Source organism: Bos grunniens, chromosome 19 (assembly GCF_055505025.1).
Source record: "Bos grunniens cultivar Pamir isolate PY7600 chromosome 19, Bosgru_T2T1.0, whole genome shotgun sequence".
Lineage (NCBI taxonomy): Eukaryota > Metazoa > Chordata > Mammalia > Artiodactyla > Bovidae > Bos > Bos grunniens.
The window spans coordinates 26,480,647-26,506,831 of NC_141183.1; the positions used below are offsets into that span (position 1 = coordinate 26,480,647).

At 40.7% G+C, this 26,185-nt stretch overlaps 1 protein-coding gene across 6 annotated transcripts in view; it reads right to left on the reverse strand.

The window, feature by feature from the left end:
• Nucleotides 1–25,598, reverse strand: part of SPOP (speckle type BTB/POZ protein) — an 82,270-nt gene extending 56,672 nt beyond the window's left edge. For 4 of the 6 annotated variants that reach the window (XM_086355473.1, XM_086355470.1, XM_086355471.1 and 1 more), the window contains exon 1: nucleotides 25,413–25,577. The gene's annotated coding sequence lies outside the window, so the exon portion shown is untranslated. Of the gene's footprint in view, nucleotides 1–25,412 lie in introns of all 6 variants that reach the window. The other 2 variants (XM_086355472.1, XM_086355469.1) reach the window with 1 other exon arrangement.
• Nucleotides 25,599–26,185: the final 587 nt, after the last annotated feature.

Genomic DNA, 26,185 nt, shown 5'->3' on the forward strand with positions numbered 1-26,185 from the left:
CTGATAGACAGTGCCTGATGAACTATGGATGGAGGTTCATGACATTGTACAGGAGACAGGAATTGAGACCATCCCCAAGAAAAAGAAACGCAAAAAAGCAAAATGGCTGTCTGAGGAGGTCTTACAAATAGCTGTGAAAAGAAGGGAAGTGAAAAGCAAAGGAGAAAAGGAAAGATATACCCATTTGAATGCAGAGTTCCAAAGAATAGCAAGGAGAGATAAGAAAGCCTTCTTCAGCGGTCAATGCAAAGAAATAGAGGAAAACAACAGAATGGGAAAGACTAGAGATCTCTTCAAGAAAATTAGAGATACCAAGGGAACATTTCATGCAGATGGGCTCGATAAAGGACAGAAATGGTATGGACCTAACAGAAGCAGAAGATATTAAGAAGAGGTGGCAAGAATACACAGAACTGTAGAAAAAAGATCTTCACGACCCAGATTAATCACGATGGTGTGATCACTCACCTAGCGCCAGACACCCTGGAATGTGAAGTCAAGTGGGCCTTAGAAAGCATCACTACAAACAAAGCTAGTGGAGGTGATGGAATTCCAGTTGAGCTATTTCAAATCCTGAAAGATGATGCTGTGAAAGTGCTGCACTCAATATGCCAGCAAATTTGGAAAACTCAGCAGTGGCCACAGGACTGGAAAAGGTCAGTTTCATTCCAATCCCAAAGAAAGGCAATGCCAAAGAATGCTCAAACTACCGCACAATTGCACTCATCTCACACGCTAGTAAAGTAATGCTCAAAATTCTCCAAGCCAGGCTTCAGTAATACGTGAACCATGAACTTCAAGATGTTCAAGTTGGTTTTAGAAAAGGCAGAGGAACCAGAGATCAAATTGCCAACATCCACTGGATCATCGAAAAAGCAAGAGAGTTCCAGAAAAACATCTATTTCTGCTTTATTGACTATGCCAAAGCCTTTGACTGTGTGGATCACAATAAATTGTGGAAAATTCTGAAAGAGACTGGCATACCAGACCACCTGACCTGCCTCTTGAGAAACTTGTATGCAGGTCAGGAAGCAACAGTTAGAACTGGACATGGAACAACAGACTGGTTCCAAAAAGGAAAAGGAGTACGTCAAGGCTGTATATTGTTATCCTGCTTATTTAACTTATATGCAGAGTACATCACGAGAAACGCTGGGCTGGAGGAAGCACAAGCTGGAATCAAGACTGCTGGGAGAAATATCAATAATCTCAGATATGTAGATGATACCACCCTTATGGTAGAAAGTGAAGAAGAACTAGAGAGCCTCTTGATGAACGTGAAAGAGGAGAGTGAAAAAGTTGGCTTAAAGCTCAACATTCAGAAAACTAAGATCATGGCATCCAGTCCCATCACTTCATGGCAGATAGACGGGGAACAGCGGAAACAGTGGCAGACTTTATTTTTCGGGGGCTCCAAAATCACTGCAGATGCTAACTGTAGCCATGAAATTGAAAGACGCTTACTCCTTGGAAGGAAAGTTATGACCAACCTAGACAGCATACTAAAAAGCAGAGACATTACTTTGCCAACAAAGGTCCATCTAGTCAAGGCTATGGTTTTTCCAGTTGTCATGTATGGATGTGACAGTTGGACTGTGAAGAAAGCTGAGCGCCAAAGAATTGATGCTTTTGAACTATGGTGTTGGAGAAGACTCTTGAGAGTCCCTTGGACTGCGAGGAGATCCAACCAGTCCATCCTAAAGGAGATCAGTCCTGGGTGTCCACCAGAAGGACTGATGCTGAAGCTGAAACTCCAATACTTTGGCCACCTGATGTGAAGAGCTGACTCACTGGAAAAGACCCTGATGCTGGGAAAGACTGAGGGCAGGAGAAGGGGATGACGGTGGATGTGATGGTTGGATGGCATCACCGACTCCATGGACATGAGTTTGGGTGGACTCCGGGAGTTGGTGATGGACGGGGAGGCCTGGCATGCTGTGGTTCATGGCGTTGCAAAGAGTCAGACACGACTGAGAGACTGAACTGAACTGAATACCTCAGACTCCTCACCTGTAAAATACAGATGAATACCTCCCTCATAAGGTTACTGTGAAAATTAAATGAGCTAAATACAAGTAAAATAGGCTTCCTCAATGGCTTAACAGTAAAGAATCCACCTGTAAAGCAGATGACTTGGTTTTGATCCCTGGGTTGGGAAGATCCCCTGGATAAAGAAATGGCAACCCTCTCCAGTATTGTCTGGGAAATCCCATGGACAGAGGAACCCAACGGGCTACATACAGTTCATGGGGTCGCAAAAGAATCGGACACAGCTTAGCAACTAAACAACAGCAACTAAATGAGTAAAATGCTTAGAACAGAAGCTGACACATACTAAGCGCTCAGTAAACGTTAGCTATTATTATTATTTTTAAAAATACTGTGACACTAGGAGGGGAAAGGACTGAGCAGACACAAGTTTTCTAGGTGATGGAAAGGACTTCCCCTCAATGTACCCAAAGAAAACCTTCACCATGTACCTTAATAAAATGGCATTCTGGGGCCTTCCCAGGTGGTCCAGCAGTTAAGAATCTGCCTGCGAGTGCAGGGGACATAGGTTCAATCCCTGATTTGGGAAGATTCTACATGCCGTAGGGCAAATAAGACCATGTACCTCAATACTGAAGCCTAGCGCCTAAAGCCCGTGATCTGCAACCAAGCAGCCACCGCAGTAAGAAACCTGCACACCACAACTAGAAAGTAACTTCAGTTCAGTTCAGTCGCTCAGTCGTGACCGACTCTTTGCGACCCCATGGACTGCAGCACGCCAGGCTTCCCTGTCTATCACCAACTCCTGGAGTTTACTCAAATTCATGTCCATTGAGTCAGTGATGGCATCGAACCATCTCATCATCTGTCATCCCTTTCTCCTGCCTTCAATCTTTCCCAGCATCAGGGTCTTTTCAAATGAGTCAGCTCTTCGCATCAAGTGGCCAAAGGACTGGAGTTTCAGCTTCAACATCAGTCCTTCCAATGAACATTCAAGACAGATCTCCTTTAGGATGGACCAATTGCATCTCCTTGCAGTCCAAGGGGCTGCACAGTTCAAAAGTATCAATTCTTTGGTAGTCCAACTCTCACATCCATACATGATTACTGGAAAAACCATAGCTTTGACTAGATGGACCTTTGTTGGCAAAGTAATGTCTTTGCTTTTTAGTATGCTGTCTAGGTTGATCATAGCTTTTCTTCCAAGTAGCAAGTGTCTTTTAATTTCATGGCTGCAGTCACCATCTGCAGTGATTTTGGAGGCCAAGAAAATAAAGTCTGACACTGTTTCCCCATCTATTTGCCATGAAGTGATGGGACAGGATGCCATGATCTTAGTTTTCTGAATGTTGAGCTTTAAGCCAACTTTTTCACTCTCCTCTTTCACTTTCATCAAGAGGCTCTTTAGTTCTTCCTCACTTTCTGCCATAAGGGTGGTGTCATCTGCATATCTGAGGTTATTGCTATTTCTCCCAGCAATCTTGATTCCAGCTTGTGCTTCCTCCAGCCCAGTGCTTCTCATGATGTACTCTGCATATAAGTTAAATAAGCAGGGTGACAATATACAGCCTTGATGTAGTCCTTTCCCTATTTGGAACCAGTCTGTTGTTTCACGGCCGGTTCTAACTGTTGCTTCCGGACCTGCATACAGGTTTCTCAAGAGGCAGGTCAGGTGGTCTGGTATGCCCATCTCTTGAAGAATTTTCCACAGTTTGTTTTGATCCACACAGTCAAAGGCTTTGGCATAGTTAGTAAAGCAGAAGTAGATATTTTTCTGGAACGCTCTTATTTTTTCAATGACCCAACGGATGTTGGCAATTTGATCTCTGGTTCCTCTGCCTTTTCTAAATCCAGCTTGAACATCTGGAAATTCATGGTTCATGTATTGTTGAAGCCTGGCTTGGAGAAGTTTGAGCATTACTTTACTAGCTGTGAGATGACTTTGAACATTCTTTGGCATTGTCTTTCTTTGCGATTGGAATGAAACTGACCTTTTCCAGTCCTGTGGCCACTGCTGAGTTTTCCAAATTTGCTGGCATATTGAGTGCAGCTCTTTCACAGCATCACCTTTTAGGATCTGAAATAGCTCAGCTGGAATTCCGTCACTTCCACTAGCTTTTTTCGTAGTGATGCTTCCTAAGGCCGACTTGACTTCACATTCCAGGATGTCTGGCTCTAGGTGAGTGATCACATCACTGTGATTATCTGGGTCATGAAGATCTTTTGTGTATAGTTCTTCTGTATATTCTTGCCACCTCTTCTTAGTATCTTCTGCTTCTGTTAGGTCCTACCATTTCTGTCCTTTATTGAGCCCATCTTTGCATGAAATGTTCCCTTGGTATCTCTAATTTTCTTGAAGAGATCTCCAGTCTTTCCCATTCTATTGTCTTCCTCTATTTCTTTGCCTTGATCACTGAGGAAGGCTTTCTTATTTCTCCTTGATATTCTTTGGAACTCTAAATACATAATTAAAAAAAAGGCATCCTGGTTTATCCCTCAGCCCAATGTGAGCTTGGCTAGCCACTTTTCTCTGAGACCAATCAACTTTGGTGCACCAAAAAAAACAAGTGCACTTGAAAAACTAAGAAATGGATCCTAAATCCTGAAAACCCCACCAAGTTAATAGCATCCTGATAAGGCTTGTCAAAAGAGCTAGACAGCCAAACTTACAACCTTGGTTCCATCTAAAAGGCACCACTGGTCGAAAATGATTCGGTAAAAAGAATGTGATGCTATGCAGGAGATACTTAAAGTATACCACAGATTAGTTTTAACATGATTGTATACTTTAAAGAGAAAATCTTAGCCTGAAGAAGCACTAGTCAGGGGCTTTCCTGGTGGTCTAGTGGTTAAGAATCCGGCTTGCAACATTGGGACATCAGTTTGATTCCTGGTCCAGGAAGATCCCACATGCTGTGGGGCAACTAGGCCCCTATGTCACAATGACTGAGCCTGTGCTCTGGAGCCCATATGCAGCAACTACTGAAGCCCTGAGCACCCTAGAGCCTGTACTCCGCCACAATGAGAAGCCCATACAAAGGGTAGCCCCGGCTCTTTGAAACGACAGAAAGTCTGCGCACAGCAACAAACACCCAGTGCAGCCAAAAAGTTAAATACAATTTTTTTATAACTACTAGTAAGTTTTCAAGTATCTATACTAAAGGAGGTGAAAAGTGGTGTAAATAAGTCAAAACAGAAAAAGCAGAAATCCTAAACATTTCACTTTGGAATGTATTATGTAAATTTTCCTATAGATGTATAACCAAAATTGCATATGGGCTGAACTAATAATAAAGTGTATTTACAGAGCTTGGCCATATATTAAAGACATCATGGAAGTGAATTCAGAATAAAAGAAAGCCAGCATGAGATAAATTCCTATAGATAATTTACATGAGGATCATTTAAAACTATTATTATGTAATAGTTCCTCTCAATCTCACAGCATCCTCTTGAGGCACAATCTTAGGCCACAGATTCTTTCAAATGAAAATCTGTAATTGTCATTTAGAAATACAAGGTGAGAACAACTGAGTTTCCAAAAGTGAATGAATCTAGACCTGGGGAGCCATGAGACATGGGTTTTGCTCCCACAGATATGTAGGTGCATTATTGTGCCTATGGAGGTGGAAGTGAGTATCAATCTAACTGCAGGTCAATTTATTTCATAAAATCAAGGTATTCTTTAAAGTTTATGTAACAATTTCAAGTGCCAGAAAGGACTTCAGCAATCACCCTGTTTAAACCCTTTGATTTTACAGAAGAAACTGAGCTACACAAAAGCTGCAACATGTCTGTCAAGCTATATAATAAAGTGAATATTTAAGTATCACTTTTTTATTGATATAACATTTAACACTGTGTTAGTTTTAGCTGCACAACATAATTTGATATACACATATATAGTGAAATTATCACCACAATAAGTTTAGTTAATATCCATCATCACAGAGTCACAAAAAAATTTGCGTGTGATAATAACTTTTAAGATCTACAGGAAGTTCATTACTCAAATAATTCACTTATATAAATAAATAACCTATATTTCTTGTAAAAAGAGACTTTATTTTGCTTAAATTGGACCACATTATCTGCTTTATCTTAAAGTTCCCTACTGTACAACTTCAGATGTACTAAAAATAAAAGCAGTCCTCTGGAAAAGAACGTTACTCCCATAAAGCCTCTCACTACAGCACAGCAGGAACCCTCCTTTCCGATTAGTCTAACCACCTACTCTCTAGCCTATTTGTCAGCTCATACACACGTTCCTCAAATTTGTTATTCCATTCTGAAGGCTAGGAACGCTCCTACCTCGTATGTGAATACCACTCTTCTGGATCCAGGTCAGACTTCACCTTGCCTTGAAGTGTTTCCTAATCACCTCCGTTCACTCTGAATTCCCATCATATTTATTGTCACTTTCTTGGCAGTTAACAAATGTTACTTAGAATTCCTTACATGATCATTAATATAGGATGCCCAGAACTATATGTGTTTTTCCCTACCCTCAATTATCTTTTGGTAGGTGTAGTGAGAACTTGAAACAGGCACATAAAAACCAAAACAAAAACAGTTGGCAAAAAGATAAAATTGATTTTTTTCCCCTTTACTAAAATGTCCTTTAATGCTGTTTATCTTTTCAACCATAAAGATACTAAAAGAATAATTATGGGATATGGAATATTATATAACCTTCAACACAGTAATTCCACTTCCACTTTAAGAGTCCATCCTAAGGAATCAATCTGATCAGTGTATAAAGATTCATCACCAAAAAAAAAAAAAAAATTCATCACAGCATAATTTATAAGCAAAAATTGGAGAAAAAAGAAGTTCATTAGTAGGGAATTCGCCACATAAAATATGATGCACCCATATAACACTATTTTTGTGTAGTTACTTTAAAAGATTATTTTTAATGACATGAAAATTTTAAAGTTTTTTCTCTTTTTCTCTCCACAACTTAATAATCAAAAAAGCAAATCTTCTCACTCTGAAAAAAAATAGATGGTAGATTTGAAATAACATACAACTCTTTATCACTCAGGGCTTCCCTGGTGGCTCAGAGGTTAAAGCGTCTGCCTGGAATGCAGGAGACCTGGGTTCGATCCCTGAGTTGGGAAGATCCCCTGGAGAAGGAAATGGCAACCCACTCCAGTACTCTTGCCTGGAGAATCCCATGGAGGGAGGAGCCTCGTAGGCTACAGTCCATGGGGTCACAAAGAGTTGGACATGACTGAGCGACTTCACTTTCACTTTATCACTTAAGAAGTAAAACACTAGCTTAGGAAGAAAAATAGTCCCTAACAATGTACTGAAGTCAACATATAATTATTTTCATAACATGTTGTTTATTCATGCCAGAAGTTTCTGAAATAATTACCCACAACTTTCTCTGAAGGAAGTGTTCACCTATTCAGAGGACATCTCTGTAAGTGGTGACAGGACAGCAATGAGTCATCAAGTCAAGTCAACAACGACCACCACTATCATCCCATCATCAGACCAAGGAGGCAGAGGGGAAATCCACTTATTTAGCACCTCTGATCAACAGATTTGAATATTGAAGTACACGAAGACCAAGACGGTACTCGGCTGTCTTTTGCTGACTGGACTTCAACTTCAATGGCTCTCACAGCCGTTCCATTTCAGGCCGTCATTCACACTCTCATCCAAGGATCTCTTGGAATTGTTTCTAATTTCCAGATGCTAACTTCTGAATTTTTCTCTCTGAACTTCTATTACATTTACCAAGAGGAAGGGAAGACTCACGATGAGAAAACAAGTACGAAAGCCCTGAAGGAGGACCTAGCTGAGCATACTGGAGGAACAGAAGGAAAGCCTGTGCAGCTTGAACATGGCACACAAAGGAAAACGTCACAAAAAATAGACAGGGACCCTATCACAGAGGGCCTGACAGGTCATGATAAAGACTGTGGATGTTGTATTTTCAAAATTTTTTACACTCCCATGGTGAACTAATTTTATGTAAATGAAACACAGGTCTATGTTGCAAAGCTCACCTGCTCCTTCCAACAGATTAAACTGCCTGCCTGCTAAGCAGCCTCTCTTAAATGTCAATACATGCAAAGCCAAACACTTTATTTACATCTGCTAACAGACTGGGCTTCCCATGTGGCTCAGTGGTAAAGAATCTGTCTGCCAAAAGAGCCATGGGTTCAATCCCTGGGTCAGGAAGATCCCCTGGAGAAGGAAACAGCAACACGCTCCAGTATTCTTGCCTAAAAAATCCCATGGACAGAGGACCCTGGTGGGCTACACAACTTAGTGACTAGGCAACAACAGACCATTACCCAGGCTTGACATCTCAAAGCTCTCTCATTCCTTGTCTACTGTCCATCCCCACTACCTAGGGGCTTCAGAGGTTTCCAAATCTCCAACCTACTCCTTCTTTTCTAGTCCCAATGCCACCACCCTAGTTCACACCAGCACCATTTCTTGTTCAGATTGCGGGAACAGTAACCACTTTCCAGACTTGCAGTTCCTTCCACATCAAATGTATCCTGTATGATGCGTTTAGATACTTTGAAGACCATCAGCAAGCAGGTTATATATAATTAACTGAAATCCTGACTTTACTTCAAGCTCCACTCACATTTCTGCCTATTTAATATATTTATACTCAGCCTCATTCACATTTCAAATTTTAACAGGTCTAAAACTGAAGATCCTGACTTCTGATCTTCCCTCCAAACCCTCACCTGCTCCTCCCATTTCTATCCCCTGCTTCCATCTCAGTAAGTGATATCTCTAATCACCTATGTACTTGAGACAGAAACCTGGAAATCATCCTTGACACTTTCTTCTCCCAAACCCCCACATTCACTCTAAAATTTGATAGATTCTCTGACATACTTCTCAAATACTTCTCTCCATCACTTCTGCCACTGAGTTCCACCTGCAAAGATTCTTATTTAGGTATTTTAAGGTGCAGCCCAGGCTTTAGAACTTCAAAAGCTCCCCAAGTGATTCTAACATGCAGTTAAGGACTACAGATCCCAGACTCCTACTAACCTCTCCAAGCTTATCTCGACCACTTTCTCCCTTGTTCACCTAACTCCAGTCACCCTGGCCTCCCTGCTTGTTTCTTGCACATGTTGGACACATATATTCCTCCTGGCTTTTGCCCTTGCTACTCCCTCTGCCTGGAGTTTCTGATTTACTCCTCCACTTTCTACTTCTACAGATATTACTCAAATATTACCTTTGTAGTGATTTAATGAGACATTCCCTGGCCACTCTATCTAAACTTGCAATACCCAACTCCAACCAAACACTCAGTATCTCTTTCTCCATCTTTATTTTTCTCCTTGGGACCTACCACCTTCTAACATAACCATATATTCTATTTATCTTGTTTACTGCCTGAATATGCACTTCATGAGAGCAGAGATTTTTATCTGTTTTGTTCCTTCACTATATCCCCAGCACCTAGAACATCATCTTGCACAAGGCAAGTACTCGATTAAAAATTTAACTCCTCAGCAAGGCCTTCCCAGATTCCTCAATTAAACTTAATTTCCCCATTTACCCCCCATGGTAATTTACTCCCTTCCTTCATAACATTTACAGTAATTTGTAATTATATTTTATTTATTGAAGTTCCTTTCCTAGAGTGGAAATTCTCAAATATGGATTTTCTGTTTGGTTCACCATTATATATAGCATTTCTCATGCTTAAGTGGCACAGAGCAACTATTAAAATTTTTTTGATGAATGAACTAATAAATGATTGAGGCCAAATAAATTTTCTGAAAGCACACTCTGATCATATTATTTTTTCAAAAAATTTCAAAGTCTCTCCATCACTTACCATATTAAACCCTAACTGCCTAGTCTTGGTAGAAAGCAAAAGTCGCTCAGTCGTATCCGACTCTTTGCGACCCCATGGACTGTAGCCTGCCAGGCTTCTCCATCCATGGGATTTTCCAGGCAAGAATACTGGAGTGGGTTGCCATTTCCTTCTCCAGGAGATCTTATCGCCCCAGGGATTGAACCCAGGTCTCCCGCATTGTAGGCAGACGCTTTACCTTCTGAGCCACCAGGGAAGACCTCCCATATTCTGAGCCAATTGACTTTCCTTTCTTATCTCCTATTTTCCCATGTGTCTTTTCCTTCAGCTACACTACACTGCTCATTATTTCCAGTACACACCCTATACTAACAATGCATTTCCCCACCTCCACATTTTTGCTCTTGACATTCCTTCTGCCTGAACTAACTTTTTATTTCTGCCTATCAAAATTCCTGCCTTTAAAATACCTACCCTTCAAAGCCCAGTTCAAATGCACCCTTTACAAAGACAGTCTTTCCACCCTAACTTTCCCAACTGAATGGTGTCTTCCTTTTGTTTTTTTGGCTGCACCACACAGCATGGGGGACCGTGCCCCCTGTAGTGGAAACACTAAGTCTTAACCACTGGACAGCCAGGGAAGTCCCTCTTTCTTTTCTAAACACCAAAATACTGGGTTGGCCTAAAAGGTCATTCGGGTTTTTCCATAACATCTTACAGAAAAACTTGAACGACTTTATACAGTGCTTTATATAATACCACAACAGAATATATAATACTGGTTTAATTCCCCACTCCTTTCAGAACATACCTTTTACCAAACCTTTTGTTTATAGTCACTCAATAGGTATCTGTTGAAGTCAGTTAACACCACCAGTCCTGTCTCTGTCATAAAACATATTTAAATTTGGGGGGAAGGGTGTTTTCTTTCACAAGACTCTTAAATGACCAAAAGATTTAAAGCTGCAATAACAGATTCCCAGCCTTAACCTTCCCTTCTATGCCTTTTCTGGAAAGGCAAGATCTTCCCAAAAGCAATTTTTGCAGCTCAGAATTTTTTTAAAAATTTATTTATTTTTAATTGAAGGATAATTGCTTTACAATATTGTGTTGGTTTCTGTCATATATCAACACGAATCAGCAACAGGGTATACGGATGCCCCCTCCTTCTTAAACTTCCCTCCCATCCCACCCTACCACTCTAGGTTGTCACAGAGCACCAGATTTGGCAGCTCAGATTTTTTAATGTATTCAACTGCTTGAAAAAAAAGTGTTAAGCTACACGTGCTACTATGTGACTGAACTCCCATAGTGAAAAACTGAAAGTGAAAGTCACTCAGTTGTGTCTTACTCTCTGCCACCCCATGGGCTGTAGTCCACGGAATTCCCCAGGCCAGAATACTGGAGTGGGTAGCCTTTCCCTTCTCCAGGGGATCTTCCCAACCCAGGGATAGAACCCAGGTCTCCCGAATTGCAGGTGGATTCCTCACCAGCTGAGCCACAAGGGAAACTCCGTAAGCCATATTAAAATTGGTTACCCTACGATTATGACATGTTTGAAGGACTAGCTGAAAATCTGAATGCCTTAAATTCTGCTGTTTGAAAACAATAATTACTAGGAAACTATTTCTGTTCAACAAAAAATCTGAAACTTTTTAGAATCTTTCAAGTATCCCATTACTTTGCAACAAAGGTCCTCTAGTCAAGGCTATGGTTTTTCCAGTAGTCATGTGTGGATGTGAGAGTTGGACTATAAAGAAAGCTAAGCACCGAAGAATCGATCCTTTTGAACTGTGGTGTGGAGAAGACTCTTGAGAGTCTCTTGGACTGCAAGGAGATCCAACCAGTCCATCCTAAAGGAAATCAGTTCTGAATATTCACTGGAAGGACTGATGCTGAAGCTGAAACTCCAATGCTTTGGCCACCTGATGTGAAGAACTGACTCATTTGCAAAGACCCTGATGCTGGGAAAGATTGAATGTAGGAGGAGAAGGGGACGACAGAGGATGAGATGGTTGGATGGCATCACTGACTCAACGGACACCAGTGAGCAAACTCCGGGAGTTGGTGATGGACAGGGAGGCCTGGCGTGTTGCAATCCATGGGGCTGCAGAGTCGGAAACAACTGAGCGACTGAACTGAACTGAAGTATCCCTTCATTTCTCCATCACATTAAATATTGTTAAGTAACAGTATTAGCAATCCAGTAAAATTCTACCATGAAACACTTGCTGTACCTCAAATAATAGACCTTTTTTATCCTACCCACTGTGGTTCCCAAAGTGTAGTTCATAAATCCCTGAAAGTCCCTTTCAGTGAGTTTGTTGAAACTATTTTCACAGTATTAAGAAATTTTTGCCTTTTTCATTGTGTTGGCATTTGCACTGGTATACAAAATCAGTGCCTTAGTATAAAGAAAGGTAACAGCATCAAACTGTACTAGAGTCATGCGTGTCTTTTACCATCAGGGACTATTCTTCTTAAAAAGTCAATTTCACTTGAAAATATTCCTGAGGAAGCAGTATTACTTTTATTAAATCTGAGCCCTTGTATGGGTCTTTTAAATATTCTGCATGATGAAATGGGAAGTGTGTAGATAGCACTTCTATAGGATACTCAAGTACATTGGCAGTCTCCAGGAAAACCTCTTGTGACTCTTGATTTGTGAGCTAACCTAACTGCTTTTTTCATGGAATACTACTTTTACTTGGAACAAAGGGCAAACTGTGGTTATTCAGACATGAATATTTAGCAGATGTTTTCTTGAAAATGAATTGATTCTGTCACTTCAAGATACAAATACAAATACAAGATACAAATACAACTGACAATATTTGTAACTAATGGCAAAACAAAAGCTTTTAATCAAAAATTAAAATCTTGGAAATATTGTAGCTGCATAGATTCCCAATACTTAAAATTTTTTCTGATAAGAAGGAGAATATTAGCTAATGTGGGTTTTTTGGTATCATATTATGAAATGTGTCATTTGGAAGATGTTTAACTCAATGAACCAGCATTTCCAAACAACCAATGTATGATATCATAAAATCAAGTATCAGTTAAAGATCTATTTAAAGTACAAGAAAGACCAATGAATTTTAATATACAACATGACTTCAGATTCCACACTGCAATGTAACTTATGAAGAAACTACTGATTATCAAGTTTTGGTGTAGTATCAGAGAATATGCACAGCTGTCTGAAAACGCTCCTTTTCCAACTACAAGTACTCTGGACATATTTTCTTCATATATTTCAATCAAAACAATCTATCACATCAGGTTAAATACAGAAGCAGACATGATAGTTTAGCTGTCTTCTATTAAGCTGGATATTTAAGAGATTCACAAAAATCCAAAACTGCCACTTCTAACTTTTTAGTTGTTTTTCATAAAAATATATTATTTGTATTAACATATTTAAAGTAGTTGATATTTTTAAATGCTTTATGTTTAATTTCTAATTTAGTAACTATGAACAGATATAAACTACACAAAGAAAAACTCAAAACTCAATTTTTAAGAGTGTAAAGAGTCTGAGACCAAAAAGTTTTGAGAACCACTGCTTAAGAGAACTTGCCTCTGATTCCAGCCACCCTCAAAATTGCTTTGTGTATCCTCAACCAGAGTTGAACCTGAGGCAGATATCTGGTCTGGGGGAAGTCAAGCCTTAGACTGATGAAATCAAATATTGCTCGGGAATCTGAATTAAGCTTCATGGATCTTAAGGTCTGTATGTGGTGGAACACTAGAATCTATTAAGTCTAACTGCTTAAAATATCTGAACTGTTTCAGTGCCAGCCCTTTCTGAAGCCCTGGTCAGCTTTTCCTTGGATTCTATAACAGCTATTTCCTTTTGATAAATCTTTTATATGAGCTATTTTAAATAGGCTTATTTTTCTTATGATCAAGAGAGTCTTAATACCACAGAACCTCAATGTCATTACAAAAACCATTTAATTTGGGTCCTTATATGAGACAACAAATTATAACAAGGCTCCCCTCCATTTGAAGACAATATTCTTATATCAAAGTAAATATCACTCCAACAAAATTAAAAACTGAATGGAAATTATTGGTTCATTCAGACTAAGAGACAAACTTAATAACCAGCTGTTATATAAGAGAGGCTTGATAATTTTCTTTCTCTTGGAGAAGGCCCTTATATATCATGTCAATATAATTTAGACAGCCTATGGTGTCATTCGGAAAAGGCAATTGCACCACACTCCAGTACTCTTGCCTAGAAAATCCCACGGATGGAGGAGCCTGGTAGGCTGCAGTCCATGGAGTCGCTGAGCGTTGGACACGACTGAGTGACTTCCCTTTCACTTTTCACTTTCACGCACTGGAGAAGGAAATGGCAACCCACTCCAGTGTTCTTGCCTGGAGAATCCCAGGGACGGGGAAGCCTGGTGGGCTGCCGTCTATGGGGTCGCACAGAGTCGGACACGACTGAAGCGACTTAGCAGCAGCATGGTATCATTAAACCACACCAATCTGACAGGGTTTGTCACAGAGGCTGATGAACCGAAAAAGAACAAGGTAGTGAGACCTGCCCTACCAGACAGAACAACTATTATAAAGCTATGACAATTAAGACAGTGTAGTATCAGCGCAAAATATGCAAATAGACCAATAGTGCAGAATACAGAGAACACAAACACAAACCCTCATATATTTGGAAACACGTTAAGTGGTATCATGGCATCTGGTCCCATCACTTCATGCCATCACTAAGATCATGGCATCAGATCCCATCACTTCATGGTAAATAGATAGGGAAACAATGGAAACAGAGACAGACTTTATTTTCTTGGGCTCCAAAATCACTGCAGATGGTGACTGCAGCCATGAAATTAAAAGACACTTGCTCCTTGGAAGAAAAGCTATGACCAACCTAGACAGCATATTAAAAAGCAGACATTATTTTGACGACAAAGGTAAGTCTAGTCAAAGCTATGGTTTTCTCAGCAGTTATGTATGGATGTGAGAGTTGGACTATAAAAAAAGCTGAGCGCCAAAGAATTGATGCTTTTGAACTGTGGTGTTGGAGAAGACTCTTGAGAGTCCCTTGGACTGCAAGGAGATCAAACCAGTCAATCCTAAAGGAAATCAGTCCTGAATATTCATTGGAAGGACTGAGCTTCAGAACTGACTCATTGGAAAAGACCTGGATGCTGGGAAAGACTGAAGGCAGGAGAAGGAGATGACAGAGGATGAGATGGTAGGATGCCACCACGGACTCAATGGACATGAGTCTGAGCAAGCTCCAGGAGTGACGGTGATGGACAGGAAAGCCTGGCATGCTGCAGTCCACGGAGTTGCAAAGAGTCAGACATGACTGAACTAAACTGAACTGAAATGTTATCATAAAGTTGCAGTGGGCAAACATCAATATTCAACACACGGTGGTGGCCACCAGGTGATCTTTATGGAAAGAAAATTAACCCTATTTTGGGTTTTCCTAATGAAAAAAATTAGATCTCTATGTAACACCAAGCATCAAAATAAATTCTAGATGGATTAAAAACCTAAATGTGAAAAGTGTAACTTTAAAACTTGTAGAAGAAAACACAGTATATAACTATTACCTCACAAAAAACGTACATCATAAAAGAAAAAAAAAATCTTTAAAGTTTAAACTTAGTTTCAAAAAAAGATAAGGCTAAAAAACACATTAAAACATACCCATTAGGATGGCTATTTTTGTAAAAAAAGCATAGGATAACAAGTACTGCCAAAGACTTAGAAAAACTGGAACCCTTGTACATTGCTGGTAAGAATGTAAGACAGTGCAGCCACTACATTAAACTGTGTGGTGGTTCCTCAAAAAATGTAAAAATAGAATTAACATATGATTCAGCAATTCCACTTCTGGGTATAAACCCAAAAGAATTGAAACCAGAGTCTCAAAGAGATATTTGTCCACCTATGTTCAGAGCAGCATTATTCACAAGAGCAAAAGGTGGCAGCTACCCAAGTATCCACTGGTGGATGAATGGATAAACAAAATGTAATTATATACAAACAAGGGAGTATTATGCAGTCTCCAAAAGGAAGGAAATTCTGACAGCATGGATGAACCTCATGGATATCATGCTAAGTGAAATAAGCCAGATATAAAAGGACAAGTACTACATGATTCCACTCGTATGAAGTATCTAAAGTAGTCAAAATCATAGAAATTGAAAGTAGTACCTGTTTTAAATACCAAGAAAAGGACTGTGTAGACCTCAAATCACAGTGAATGATTACATATATATCTTTTTCCTTACAAATAAACAGATTGCTAGGAGGAATTAGAGGCCTTCAGAGAACTACTGCAAGCTCTTCTTTGATATAGCTGGTGCCTCAGCCCAAAGATTTACGCCAACAGCTTCTTAGAAAGCAACACTAAAGAATAAAGGTCTTCGGGAACTGCCCTGGTGGTCCAGTGGTTAAGTCTTCATGATTCCACTATAAGGAGTGCAGGTCTGATCCCTGGTTGGGGAACTAAGATCCCATACGCCATACGGCACAGTAAAAAAATTTTTTTAATTTTTTGAATTGTTAAAAAAAAAAAAGAATAAAGGTCTTCACGGTCAAGTAAGGGTTACTGTCCAACTGTATAACTCCCATTTTGAGGTCTGCATCCAGCATTCCCAAAGCTGTATGACCAACTTTGCCACACACAGCAACTGTACAACTCCTGCCAATTCTATTAAAACATGACCATAGTTGCAAGAATGAAGGGCCAAGTGTTTCCTAAAGAGGCTAAGCTTCAAAATCATTTTTTACTATAACAGGAGCTTGTCAAAAACAAAAGTAAAGGAAGCTACTGGAATGATTCACCATAACTGAAAACAAACACAAGAAACAGGTGTGCTTCCCTGAATACACAACCAAAATTTAGTAAGGAGCCAGTACTGTTATGAAACCAGGTTGAGAATAAGCTTATAAAATCTGAAAGTAAATATGACAAGATGGCAAAAAGAAAACTGAATTTCAGATAAATATCAGAATACTGTTATTGTCAGGCTTTGAGTAACCTGAAATCCGTAAGTTACTCAAAACATCACTAAATGGTTAAGAGTTTTATAAATCATTTTCTGCTAAGGCAGGAACATTTCATGCAAAGATGGGAACAATAAAGGACAGAAATGGTATGGACCTAACAGAAGCAGAAGATATTAAGAAGAGGTGGCAAGAATACACAGAACTATACAAAGAAGATCTTCACGACCCAGATAATCGTGATGGTGTGATCACCAACCTAGAGCCAGACATTCTGGAATGCAAAGTCAAGTGGGTCTTAGGAAATATCACTGCGAACAAAGCTAGTGGAGGTGATGGAACTCCAGTTGAGCTATTTCAAATCCTGAACGAGGATGCTGTGAAAGTGCTGCACTCAATATGCCAGCAAATTTGGAAAACTCAGCAGTGGCCACAGGACTAGAAAAGGTCAGTTTCATTCCAATCCCAAAGAAAGGCAATGCCAAAGAATGCTCAAACTACTGCACAATTGCACTCATCTCATACGCTAGTAAAGTAATGCTCAAAATTCTCCAAGCCAGGCTTCAGCAATACGTGAACCGTGAACTTCCAGATGTTCAAGCTGGATTTAGAAAAGGCAGAGGAACCAGAGATCAAATTGCCAACATCCGCTGGATCAGTGAAAAAGCAAGAGCGTTCCAGAAAAATATCTACTTCTGCTTTATTGACTATGCCAAAGCCTTTGACTGTGTGGATCACAATAAACTGTGGAAAATTCTTCAAGAGATGGGCATGCCAGACCACCTGACCTGCCTCTTGAGAAATCTGTATGCGGGTGAGGAAGCAACAGTTAGAACTGGACATGGAACAACAGACTGGTTTCAAATAGGGAAAGGACTATGTCAAGGCTGTATATTGTCACCCTGCTTATTTAACTTAAATGCAGAGCACATCATGAGAAATGCTGGGCTGGATGAAGCACAAGCTGGAATCAAGACTGCCGAGAGAAATATCAATAACCTCAGATATGCAGATGACACCACCCTTATGGCAGAAAGTGAAGAACTAAAGGGCCTCTTGATAAAAGTGAAAGAAGAGAGTGAAAAAGTTGGCTTAAAGCTCAACATTCAGAAAACTAAGATCATGGCATCTGGTCCCATTACTTCATGGCAGATAGATGGGGAAACAGGGCAAACAGTGACAGTGAAAACTTTATTTTTTGGGCTCCAAAATCACCACAGATGGTGACTGCAGCCATGAAATTAAAAGATGCTTGCTCCCTGGAAGAAAAGTTATGACCAACATAGAAAGCATATTAAAAAGCAGAAACGTTACTTTGTCAACAAAGGTCTGTCTAGTCAAAGCTATGGTTTTTCCAGTAGTCAAGTATGGATGTGAGAGTTGGAATATAAAGAAAGCTGAGCACCGAAGAATTGATGCTTTTGAACTGTGGTGTGGAGAAGACTCTTGAGAGTCCCTTGGACTGCAAGGAGATCCAACCAGTCCCTCCTAAAGGAAATCAATCCTGAATATTCACTGGAAGGACTGATGCTGAAGCTGAAACTCCAATACTTTGGCCACCCGATGTGAAGAACCGAATCACTGGAAAAGACCCTGATGCTGGGAAAGATTGAAGGCAGGAGGAGAAGGGGACGACAGAGGATGAGATGGTGGGATGGCATTACCGACTCTATGCACTTGAGTTTGAGTAAACTCCGGAAGTTGGTGATGGACAGGGAGAGGCCTGGCGTGCTGCAGTCCATAGGGTCGCAAAGAGTTGGACACGACTGAGTGACTGAACTGACTGACTGAGGAATTAGTTTAGACCCTAAACAGGTTTAGAATACAGCTCCACTGTATCTTTCCCTTGTATTAACTTTTATTAGTGTGATGGGTTTTCAGGAAACACTGAGGATGCATCAACATTTCTGAGTCCACAGCACACAACAGAAATCCACAGGATTTAGTACTGTTCCAGACCCTGTGTTAAGACAGCTAGATATTAGAGCTCATGGCCTATCTGAAAATTTTCCTTAATTATGAACAATTTGTCACTTTTTCATGATGAAATCTTGTGATAATGAAAAATATATGTTATTACAGCATAATCTTATATAACACTCCAACTGTGTTGGAGAAATGTGTGTGAATAAGGAAAAGGGAGGAAAGACACACACACACTTATACATGTACACACAAAGGTATATAATGCTCAAAACCCCACATCTCGAAAATATTATATACAAATTATCAGTTTATAAATTTCATCTTGTATACCTTTCATCTCAGAAAAAAAAAGCAAGTTTGCTCATGAGAAAAGAAATTCCACAGTCTCTTCTATGCTGTGCTATGCTTAGTCACTTAGTCACGTCTGACCCTTTGCTACCTTATGGACTGTAGCCCGCCAGGCACCTCTGTCCATGGGAATTCTCCAGGCAAGAATACTGGAGTGGGTAGCCATGCCCTCCTCCAGGGGATCTTCCTAACCCAGGGATCAAACCCGGGTTTCCCGGCATTGCAGGTGGATTCTTTTACTGTCTGAGCCGACAGGGAAATCCAGTCTCTTCTATAGCTAACCTTGTATTTGTGATGTGGGGTTGGGAAGCAATGCTCTCTTGAGAGATACTAGCTGTTTTTCACAAAGAGTACTCAAGATAAGAAAGCTGTGAGGTCTAAGATTCAGAATCCAACAATGCCAGTGACACAGAAATGAATCAAACACTAGGTGCACTGTGTTAAAAAAAAGACACCTTTAGTTGTTAGAATTTGGGGACAGAAGCTCCATACGGAGATTAACAACACAGTTTATTAAAATGGAAGGAAGTGTAGTATAGATATATAAGCATACAGAGGTAAGGTGAGGGGACATCTGAGACAAGAAAAAAGAAAGTCATTCAGCGACTTCCTCTACTAGAAGCTCATACACCAAGTGTAAAAGGCTCCCAAAGGTCAAACATGGGACATTTTGAGCATCCAAAAAAAAAGTCTGTGATTATTGGTAAAACACAGAGAAAATTAAAATCCATGAGTTTATAAAGATACCAAAACAGAGCAAAAAAAAAAAAAAAAGAAAATTCATTTCCTATCATTAGAGGTATACCAACTTCTTACTCAGAAAATTGCTAAAGGATTCTGAGTAAATTAAGAATTTATCTGAACTTTTGGGAAGAAATTATAATCTATTCCTAACTGATGAGAGATATCTTTACAGATGATGGAAGGCTAATCAATATAAAAGGAATGTTAGAATTAGAAAATTACCACTTTGTAATAGCCAAAGAAATAGTTGATTCAGGCAAAGACTGTTATCAGTAGGTGATAAAGGCTGCTGAAGAAGCATAAGAGTATTGTGTCAAAGTGTCACTACTCTACCTGCTAATTACAAAGTCTTTACAATGGAGAGATCTGGTATTTATCATCTTGAACAAACAAATCCATCACCATTAACAGTCAGACATTATGACATGATGTTTCTCTTATTGTGATGTGACATGAGGTACACAGCATCACCTATGAAGTATTATTACCAAAAATGTTTAACTGAATCTAGCCAAGACTTCACTGCCAGTTTGTAAGGAAATACAGGGATAAAGGAACAAATTACATGAAACTGAGAGGAATCTCCAGTTTCTCAGAAAACTCTAGAAGTGATATATTATACAAGACAAATGGCCTGGTCTCTTCAAAAGGAAAGACTGCATTGATCCTAAATAAAGTGTTTTAGATTTAAAAAGAGACTAAGGAAACATTTTTGGAGAAAAAAATACCAATAGCTAACAAGTGTTGTGTTGGAGACAACTGGGAAAACCTGAACATGAACTAGATATTAGATGGTACTGGGAAAGTATTGTTAATTGCCTCCGCTGTGACAATGTATTGTAAGATCAATGAACTAAAACAATGTCTGTTTTAAAAAGATGCACTAAAGTATTTAAAGTATTAAAGTGTCATGATGTCTACAATGTAAAGATTTATATATTATATACAAACACATATGCACATATAAAGTGGCTCCCCCAGTGGCTCAGCAGTAAAGAATCTGCCTGCAATGCAAGAGACCCAGGTTCAATCCCTGAGTTGGGAAGATCCCCCGAAGGAGGGCACAGCAACCCACTCCATTATTCTTGCCTGGAGAATCCCATAGACAGAGAAGTCTGGTGGGCTACACATAGGGCCACAAAGAGTCAGGCACAACCGAAGTGACTGAGTATGCACGCATGCACATATACAGATAAAACAAATACAGTAAAACATGAAAAACTGTTGGAATCTAGGAAGTAATTGGTATAAAGATGACAACTGTACTATTCTTTCCATTTTTCTGTATGTTTACAATTTTTTACCTAGACAGCTCAAAATGCACTTCCTTTCCTCCAGGAAGGCCTCCCAAATGAACTCTCCTCTATTTGCTCACAATTCATAGTGAAGCACACATTCTGCAACTATCTTTCAGAGTACTAGCAGCAATATTCTGTGCAGGCACTCAGAAAAGCATCTCAAATAACTGAGTTAGTCTTTTAATTTCTCAACAGAGTAGCAGTTCACTTGTATAAACAATCTTGAGTCACAGCTCTCAAAGGGAGATCATCAAACATCACTTATGGGGTTACAGAATTTCCCATGGAGAAACAATCAGCAAGTGTGATAGGGAGAAATTAGAATACAAGTTGTACATGTCTTCCTAGCATTGCTTTTAAAAAGCCACGTTATCCAGGCATATGACTTTATTCTCATGAGATTATTCTTCAGTCCAACAATATCTTTCACCACTACCTCTGGTCTGCAAAACAGTGACAATATTTATCCACAACTCCTGGGGATAATGAAGCTTAACAAGGTACATAATGAACTTTAAAATCTCACACAAAAGAGTGCACGAAGTTTTATTGTTTTTGTTACTGTTTTGTTTTTTTTGGCTGAATTGTGAGGCACGCAGGATCTTAGTTCCCTGACCAGGGATCAAACCCATGCCCACTTACTGGAAGCATGGATTTTCCACATTGGACTGCCAGGGGAGTCTCCTGCAGGAAGACTTAAAAAATCAGATAGTACAGTGCTGGTGAGGAAAGAGCCAGACTCACACTGCTGGCAGGAATATAAATTAATACAACTTTTATGAAAAGCAATTTAGCAATATTTAACAACATTAAAAATCCATATAGCTTTCCACCTGGAATTAATCCAACAGACATCGATGTACATAAAAAGGACACATGAGGAATTAACTGTAGCACTGGAAACAACCTAACTATCCAATAAACGCTGGCTGGATAATGGCACATCTATACAGCGGAATATCTGCCAGCTTTCAAAACGGAAGAGGTTAAAAAAAAAAAAAGGAAGAGGTACTCTATGTACTGTATGAAATGACAGCCAAGATATACTAAGTGAAAAAAGCAAAGTGCAGAATAGTAGGTATAGAATCTTACCATTTATGTAAACAACAAATAAAAACAAAAACACCAAAGAATATATAGTTGCATATGCATGTAAAAGCCTTATCTATGCAAGGTAAACAAGATACAGGAAACAATTTCCTTCAAGGGAGGTATCTAGAAGGATGAAAGGAGGACATACTCTATGTAGTTTCTGATTTTTGTATCGTATGTGTGTACATGTGTTACCCATTTTAAAGAGTTATTTTTTTAAACAAGGCTCTACACCAATTTAAGGCTTCCCATGGCAACCCACTCCAGTATTCTTGCCTGGAGAATCCCAGGGACAGAGGAGCCTAGTGGGCTGCCGTCTATGGGGTCGCGCAGAGTTGGACACGACTGAAGCTACTTAGCAGCAGCAGCAGGTGGCGCTAGTGTAAAGAATTCATCTATCAACGCAGAAGACATAACAGATGCTGGTTCAATCCCTGGGTCAGGAAGATCCCCTGGAGTAGGAAACTGCAACATGCTCCAGTGTTCTTACCTGGAAAATTCCAAGGACAGAGGAGCTACAGTTTATGGGGCAGCAAAGAGTTAGACAGAACTGAGCAACTGAACACACTGCACCCATCTGAATTATTTAATTAATACTTATCTTAACCTAAAAGCATTTCATGTCTTCACACCATACAACTTTTTTATGAGACTTCAGTAAATTCAACCAGATAAAAAGAAAGCACCCTATATGACAGAAGTCTACTGAGAAGAAAAAAGGACATTTATTTACCTCCATTTTACTTCCAAATTTTACCAGACTAGGGGACTTCCCTGGTGGTCCAGTGGTTAAGGCTGTGCTTCCACTGCAGGTGGCCCAGGTTCAATCCCTGCTCAGGGAACTAAGATCCTGCATGCTGCATGCATGGCCAAAAATTTTTAAAAATTAAAGAAATAAAAAAGATTTTACCAAACTACCTGACAGAAGTCTGGACATAGGCAACATTGAACATCTCCAAGCACTAAACTAACCACTATGAAGAGCTCTAAAAGGATAAGTCCCAAAGTATCAAATGGACATCAACCACCCCCAGCCTAAGCATGAGGTGGTCACAATAACTTATACTTCTCAGTCTTCACACAAGAAAAAAGATGAATGTCCAGCTCTTTCAAAGGATACAAGAAGATACATGCTAAGTCACTTCAGTCGTGTCCGACTCTGTGTGACCCCACAGATGGTAGCCTACCAGGCTCCCCCATCCCTGGGATTCTCCAGGCAAGAACACTGGAATGGGTTGCCATTTCCTTCTCCAAAGCATGAAAGTGGAAAGTGAAAGTGAAGTCGCTCAGTCGTGTCCGACTCTTAGCGACCCCGTGGACTGCAGCCTACCAGGTTCCTCCATCCATGGGATTTTCCAGGCAAGAGTACTGGAGTGGGGTGCCATTGCCTTCTCTGACAAGAAGATATATGCCCCCCAAATTCTTGTGCTTCCTATGTCATTGCTTGGCTCCAGCTGTAACCATTACAACAGAAAACAGCATGAAAGACAGCTGAACCATGCCAAGGCCACAGTAAAATGAGGAAGTAAAATATATATATATACTTTAAAGCCCAAGAACTTAAGGCCCTAGAGTTAAGAATGACAACCCCTTCTCCCCCAAAAAGCCTTGAGAGATGAGTATCAAAGAAAGAACACAAAGGAAAGAAAAGAGAAAATAAGGCTTCCTAATAATATGTCCAACTCAATGGACATGAGTTTCAGTGAACTCCTGGAGTTGGTGATGGACAGGGAGGCCTGGCATGCTGCAATTCATGGGGTCGCAAAGAGTCGGATACGACTGAGCCACTGAACTGAACTGAATAATATGTCCCATTCCTAAGTTATCCAGACAGGAAGCAAGGTTGGCAAAGACAACTAAAAGAACACAGAAAATGTGCACCACCACCCCCGCCAACAATTTAACTATTCATTTCAATGCTATTCAGCAAACCTTTTGCTTCTAAGAGTTTATCATCTCTTCACCCTGTTCTGATGGCAGCGAATATTCAAGAGTGGCAACATAGGAGCAAATCAAGGGACCATGTATAATCTTCCAACTGAAAACACAGGTTCTAGATCACTGAGATATTACTGCACCTTAAAGTTCATTTTAAAAATTGCTCTTTGTTATTTGCAAATGTGAAAGAAACACCATTCTTGTTACTTAAAACTTCCACTGGCTAAGTTATCGCTCACCAGTAGTTTCAGATTGCTTTTTTCATGTGCTATTCAAAACATCAATAATGTACAGCTAAAAACGAAAGCACTAAAAAAGATCTTTTACCAAAAAAGAGGCAAATAGGTCACACCGAGGAGGGCTAGAGATCAGAGTACATAGATGTCTTGATGTACAGTTACTACGCTAAGCCTTATACTCTTTACTTCATCTGGTTCTGTGAGAATAAGTAATTTTACTAAAAGGAAACCCCCCTTACTTTCTTTTTTATGGCCCTAGTCCTCCTTAGAAAGGCTACCAAAATCCCTTGCCAGAACAATTGCCACCTACTCCTAAATTTAGAGGAGGTTTGCATTAGCGATACAACATGACGATGGAAGAATCCGAGGAAAGAAAAGGAATACTAGAACTGTAAGTTCCAATGGCAGTTTCCAAAGAAGGGTCAGCGTAGGGAACGCTTGCTCTCGGAGGCGTTTGGAGCCTGGGAATCCCTATGACAACACAAGACGCGAAAGGTGCTTTGTCACAAATTCCCTCAAGTAATTTAAACCCTCCCTTTTGGAGAGAAGCAACAGGCCCACTATCTGGCACCAAGTCTAGCCCACTGCCTAGGAAGAAGGCGGGCGCGCGGTCAAGTGGCTCTTTATCCCGCAGGTCCCTGCAACACAGCGATGCGCATGCGCCCCGAGGGCAGCGACCAAGCACCCCTAGCTTGTTCACACTCGAGCATGCGCAGTCACCCATCTCGCCGCAGGCGACAGCTCACTATTTGGCAAGGGGGATGGGACTGGGAAAATCATGGGGGGGGCCGAAGGCAGGGGGCGCGTTTGTGTCTCCTGAATGCTTGGGATTAGGAGAAGGCACGACTGCTGGCATTCGCGGGCCATGTAATCCGGGATGTGGGAAATGGGGCAGAAAACAGTCTATGTGCGGCGCGGGGTGGTGGGGGGGCGGAGAGTGGGGGGTCAGTCACCTCTTAAGGGAGACACCCCCCCCCCCACTCAGACAGGACAACCCTTTCCCTCGACTCTCCTCCCCCCACTCACCTGAGAGCGGCGGCGACAGCTGCTGGTCCCCGTCCCCCTGCGCTCGCCTCATACTGTCCGCAACATCCGGGACCTGCGAGACCGCCGATACACAAATACACACACACAAGGAGCGCGCACACTCACACACACACACACACACCGAAACACACCGGTCGGGGCGTCATGGCGTCAGCACGTCGACGCAGCGAGCGCGTACCCGCCGGGGCCCCACCCCGCGCGGCCTCCGCCTCCTCTACTCCGACTCCCCTCCCCTTTTTAGGTTCTCCAGCTCCTCCTCCCTCTGCCTCAAGACTCCGCCTACCTTTCCTACTGCGCATGCGTCCCTTGTGTCGCCAGGGCCCGAAGATTTGAAGGGAAGGAGGGGCTTGAGAAAAAAGAGGCGGGAACTCGCAGAGGGTCGCGTGTAGGGCGCGGCAGTCTGCGCGGAGGTGCGAGGACGAAACAGCGGCTCACCAAGATTGGGAGTCGGGTGAGCGTAACAATAAAGACATTTAACAACAGCACCTTATATTCACTAGCAGCTTGTGGATTACTAAAGACGTTTACATATATTACCTCATTTTTCTAATCAGTTCTGTGTCAGTAAAATATTTTGAACTTTTTGATGATGTTAGAGACTTTTAAGTAACTTAAAAAGTTGAGCTTTCGGAAACAAAAACAAAAAGGCCCATTCTTTTGCGGTAAGGTGGGCATGTAGGTCGCTTAACTGATAGCAAGCTGATTCACGAACAATTTATTTTCTTGGACACCTGGGTCCCCAGTTGGTCTCA